This window comes from Equus przewalskii, chromosome 18 (assembly GCF_037783145.1).
Source record: "Equus przewalskii isolate Varuska chromosome 18, EquPr2, whole genome shotgun sequence".
Classification (NCBI taxonomy): Eukaryota; Metazoa; Chordata; class Mammalia; order Perissodactyla; family Equidae; genus Equus; species Equus przewalskii.
The window spans coordinates 58,229,874-58,236,112 of NC_091848.1; the positions used below are offsets into that span (position 1 = coordinate 58,229,874).

At 33.6% G+C, this 6,239-nt stretch overlaps 1 pseudogene; it reads right to left on the minus strand.

Annotated features, from left to right (window-relative positions):
• Positions 1-4,056: 4,056 nt before the first annotated feature.
• Positions 4,057-5,004, minus strand: LOC103563404 (olfactory receptor 5K4-like; annotated as a pseudogene).
• Positions 5,005-6,239: the final 1,235 nt, after the last annotated feature.

The window sequence follows — 6,239 nt, forward strand, 5'->3', positions numbered from 1 at the left end:
GATTTAAGCTGATAAAACATATTCTGATCTATGCATTCATAATGATAATTTTTAAAATGTTAATGATCTTCATAGGATATCAGGAAGACAAGTTATTCTGAAAACTGGTAATTAGGTTTATTTATTCTGCTTTTTATATGTGAATTTTATTTATATACTCTCAGCTTTGTTTTCATTGAGGAAGTAAAGCTTTCAATCTTTCAAGTGAAATAAAGGGAGAGAGGGAAGGGAGGGAAGGATGGAAAAGGGAAGAAACATGAAAAGAACAGAAAAGAGAACCAAGCAGGCAAGGAAGGAAAGAAACAAAGAATCTGCCACTATGTAGAAAAACTAATTAAAAAATGCCAAAGATATTCCTTCTGAGATTTCATAAAGCCAGTGAGAAAGAAAGCTTCTAAAAGTTTCCAGAGAAACAACACAGGAAAAGGAATCAGAATAACATGCAATTTCTCCAAACCACCACAGCTTGCTGGAAGATAAAGGAAGAATGCCTTCAATGTTCAGAAGGAAAATTATTTCAAATCTAGAATTCTGTAGATACCAAACTATTAATCAGCGTGAGGAAAGAATGAAGATCATTTGCAACATGTCTGGACTCCAACTCTCGATTGGTGAAGAGACGATGAAGATTTCTTAGCAAAATGAGAGGATGAATGTGAAGAGGAAGATAGAGAACTTGGAGATAGGGTATCTAACACAGGAGTTCAGCAAAGGGGAGTCTCGGCAGGACAGGTGAGCACTGGGCCAGAGGGCAACCCCTCCAGAATGGAACAGGAGGATGGAGGGCACCAGGAGAAAGTCTCCAGGATAAAAAAGAATGAAAGATTATTTAACACAGTTGAATTTTCAAGGAAGATATTTGATAGATAATGATGGTCTAATTAAGCAAATGGGAAAATAAAATTTCTATTAACATTTAAAAAAATCTCACAAAGTCATACAGAAAAGGAAGTATAAGCATGGTACACTAATTGTCTCAGCAGTGGAAACTATTTGCGTGTCCCTGATAAAGACTGATTATTGAATCATTGAAAATCATTATATACCATCTAGGATGAGAGAAATGGGGAGAGGTTAAATAAACAAGTAAATATTTATTTACCATGACAGGAAGTGGATTAATATGTCTACAGTTAACACCAAGAAATATGAAGGCAAATTTTCAGAGAAACAGCTAAACGTAATTAGAAAGTGGTTGTAGCTAAAATGCATGGTCAAAGTGGGCAGAAGACTATAGTTTTTGGAATATGCCTTTTAGTACTATATTTAAAATTGGTTTCTGAATGAAAATTAAGAAGAAATAAAAGGACATAGCAAAGGAGAGTAGTTTGAAGCTATTGATATTATTCAGGTGAGATGATGGCAGCATGGAATTGTGTGAAGGTGGTGTAAATAGACTTGGGCACATTTCAGATCTATTTCAGAGAGATAGCTGACAGATCTTGTCTAAGTCTGGATGTGATAGCAGAAGGAGAAGGAGATTACTCGTAATTTCTTCCTTGCCCAACTGTTTGGAGGATGCTACTGTCAAGATGGAGAGGTCAGGGGGAACTATGTTTATAGGAAAATTCAAGAGTTTCCTTTTAGTCATGCTAAATTTGAGATGTCTTTGACACATTCAAATAACTTTGTCCTGCTTGGCAGTTGAATATATGAGTCTGGAGACAAGGGCCATGCCAGACTGGAAATACACATTCTGGGTCATCTTCATATTGATGATGTTAAAAGTCCAAAATGCAGATGGAGTGCCATAGAAGGAAAGAATAGAGAGAATAGAATAAAGGATCTTATGTCTGAAATATTTAGAATCCTAACATTTAGACTGAGTAGGGGCAGAAGAGTCTTCCCTAATCATAATACTTATTAGTATTAAGTTTATTTTTAAATACTCTTGTATTTAATTTGTCTCTCTTTATAATATAATATTTTATATGTTATATATTTATATATAACATATAAAATATAATATACATATTTTATATATAAATATAAATATTTATATTATAAATATTTATAATATTTAAAATGTCTCTGTTTCCTACTAGAATCTAAATGTAGGGACTGAGACTGTCGTGGTTTGGTTGTGCAGACCAGATAGGCTGGAAACTGACCTCTGTGTGTGTGTGTGTGTGTGTCAGTGTGTGATTGTGCATGAACAAAAAGGAAGCATCGGAAATCAATGAGTGAGGGAAGAGGTAGGTACGAAGTGCTTTTGGAATGGCTGGCTGGACACAAAAGATCAAACTCTATTTCTCATTTCCAGGCATTCTAAAGTGAATCCCTGTTGACTAAAAGTGCTATGTATAAAAATGTAAGCTATGGAAAAAGAAAATTACACATTATGTTTATAAAATATCTCTGAATGAGAGGGAACTTACGCATTTTAACACAAATGGAACAGATAAACAGCTAACCAGTCAACCTTGGTTAACTTCAGGTCACCCAATGACCTGATTGAAGGTCACTTCAGTCCTTTCTTTCATCATTGATTTGTGATATTCTTCTTACTTTATATGGGCGTTTACTCTGGAGATCTTTTTTTTTTTTTTCCATTGATCTATCTACTGGTTCTTGATTTTATATCAAGTTGTTTTAATTATTGGATCTTCATCACATATTTTAATATATAATAGATTAAGTCTATTTGTTTTATTGATTATTTTATTTTTCTAGAAAAATTTTAAACCTATTTTGCCAGATTCCCAAAGAAGTCCTCCTTGGATGTTTACTTGGGTTAAATTAATCTGTGAATTATTTTTTGAGAACCAAGCCAAATAAAGCCACATCTTCAGTTTATGCCATATGCTTAATAATTCCAGACATAATCAAGAGTGAAGTGCAAAAATTTAAACTATCAAAAAAAAAAGAAAGGAAGAAATAGAGGAGGAAAGTGAGGAGAGGGAGGTGATAAATGAAAAAGAGAAAAAGTAATATTGGTTAATTTTAGACCTCAGATTAAGAAAAGAAATTCTAAACACAAAAGCATAAAAGATAACATAAAACAAAAATCAATAAACATGAGTATATCAAATTGTAATGTTTATCAGTTATAAGTAATACAAATGTTAAACTACTATTAACACACAGAGAAATTATTTGCCAGAAATAGTTGTGACATTTTAGTATCTTTTCTCTGTAAAGTGGTACAAATAAATGAGGAAATAACAATAAACTTAAAGGAAAATGAACAGATAATTCTTAGGAGTAAAAATGGCCAATAAACACATACAAGGTAATTTCACTATTTCTCAAAAATATTTAAAAAACCCACAATGCCCTCATTATGTGTTTTTAAATGCTTATTGAATGTTTATTATGTAAATTGCTGTTCGGTATTCCATAATACATAACACGTTTGATGCCTTCCAGAGGTAAAGGGCCTTCATCATATTTCAGGTTAAAGTAGATCTTAATCTACTGTAGCCAACTTGTTATAATTCGTTATTAATTATTCTACAAAATGTGTATGTGGCTGTTAGTGTGTCTGTGTATTCCTAATCATTCCATTTTTCCATTCTTGGAGTCTTATCTAGATCAAACTTCATTACTTTAAATATAGATTACTGTAATTAGTTAATTTCTTCTACTCTTTTCTCAAACTAATCCACATGTGTCTCCAGCCAGTTTTCTGAATGAAAATGCTCATTTCGATCTCCTGCCAGGAAATTTTAAATGTTTCAGACAGTCTACATAGGATCAGATATAATGTCTTCCATTAACCAGATGAAGTTAATTAAGGCAGACTTTCCACACATTTAAACATTTATTTTGATGCTGTGTTGATTTGTTGAGGTTTGGAACCATAGACTGATAGAGTCGCATGAGAGTAATGAGAGTTGATAATGAAAGTTATCATTGAGTTTCCTCCTAATCTACTCTGGTAGATCTACTCTGGTAATGGTGGAATTTGGACCAAGATTTGCCAGACAATTTTGAAATTCCATTCATATGTCTTTTAACAAAAACAGTCTAATGATTTACAGATTAATATTTTATATAAAATGTGTTTTTCATTTTCTATGTCCCTTATTTATGGAACATTTTAATAAATTAAAATCAGTTTTCCATAGAGGTTGAAGTTTGTTTAAGAATATTATAATTCCATATAGATTTTTTAGAGCATTTATCACCTCCTAATTTCTCAGGCTATAAATAAAAGGATTTAATAAAGGAATTACTGTTGTATAAAAAATTGCTACTGGTATATCTTTATTCCCTTCTTAAATGGTTGAATATATATGAGGAGACAAACGTAGAATATTGAGACAGAGGGAAAGTGGGATGCACATGTATAAATGCTTTGCCTCTCCCTTCTTTGGCTTTCATTTTGAAAACAGTAAAAAGGAGGCAAAGATAAGAGATCAAGGCAGTGGCAATGGTGAGGATTTGAATTGGCATTGAAAAAATATATATCATTAGTTCATTGATAAAAGGGTCAGTACAGGAGAGTCGATAGTGTGGAAGAACATCACCAAAAAGGGGTCAATGATGAGACCTGCAGAAAGTTAACCTTAATAGAAGCGCTACCTGGATAAGGGAATGCAGATTTCCAGCTATGAAGGCCCCTGTGGTCATCTGAATGTGGAGTTTTTTCGACATGATGGTGTGGTACTGCAGTGGGATGCATACGGCCACATAGGGTTCATAGATCATTGCTGCCAGGAGAAAGCAGTCTGACATTTCAACAGTGCAAAGAAAACAAAATTGTGCCGTGCATTCAGAGAGGGAAATCATTGTGTCCTCAGAAAAGAAGTTCTCTAACATCTTGGGGGTGATGGCACAGGCACAACAGGAATCCATCAGAGCCAGGTTGCCCAGAAAGACACACATTGGCATGTGAAGATGCAGCTCCACAAAATTCAGTGCCACCAAACCAAGATTCCCCACCATGGTTATCAGAGAGATGGCCAAGAACACCACGAATAGGAGCATCTTCATCTCTGGGTGATCTGTAAATCCTATGAGGATAAACTCAGTTGTCAAAGAGTAATTTTCCTTAGCCATTCCTGGCTTCTCAGCTGAGATAGAAATTGTAGAGAAATGGGACTCTAAAATAGAGCGTGTCTAATTCTCCACTTGAATTTCCCCATGTACAAAAAGAAAGAGGTTCATCTTCAATCATCCTATGCTGTCTCCTGATAAGTAGCACATGCACAGTAGGTCGAGTCTCTGAGAACAAAAGTATCACAGATTGTGTCCACAGGGTTGTCTAGAAATGCCTTTTTGAATTCCCAGGACAGAAATGCTGTTTCTGCATAAATTATCCAATGCTGATGTACGCATTCCTGGTCAGTCTGTATGATTTTGTATTTCCAAAATTAGAAGACATTTTCTTATGGTGTCTTTTTCTCCAGGAAAAAAATAAATGAGTTTTAAAACTTATCCTGTTGCATTGATGTGATGTTTGAAAATAAATTACTTTAGACATTTTAAATGTCTTATTGTAAAAATTCCACAGAAACACAGTGGGTTTTAAAACTGGTTTCTTTAGCTTGGTATTCCTTCATTGATAAGCTTTCCAAGGGACATTTTAAAGAAAGACCTATTCATCCTTTAAGACAGGGTAAGAATAGAACATCTTTAAATTTTCTTAATGAATTAATTTTGATACGATTTCTATTTAATCCAACACATTCTGGATCCTACTCCTATATTGGTGTGACACATTCCTGCAAGAAGTTATTACTCTTAATTATCCATTTATTCTAAAACTTTCTCTCTTTAGTTTTAGTGTCCTACATGCACGCCCTCATTATGAGTTTGGTCACAGTATATATTCCTCATGATAAATACCTATCTTGCATTCTCTCTTACTGCTTCTGTAGAAACTACTGTCCTCATTTTTGGTAAAGCCCATGGAGGTTCTACATTTATTATGTGATTATGTTTATAAACTCACTATTTACTCTTAATCCACTATATATTTATTGGAATTCCATGATAACTCAAATTTATTATTTACTTAGAGTTCAGCAACCATATCACAAGAAATGTAGGTTTTAAAGAATGCTAAAGCCTTTTTCTTTTCTTCCAGAAATTGCTAAATGTCTTTAGTCTCAGCATTTTCCAGATAGACAATTATGGAGAACAGCCTGTTGATTCTTCAAAGCACATTGTTTTAAAGACATATTTTGGTTAATTTTTTTGGTTTCTTATCCTTGTCTACATTTAATTTTATATACTGTTTTTCTATTTTCTTACATAGCATGATAAGGCTTTCTGGAGTTTTCTCACTAGAG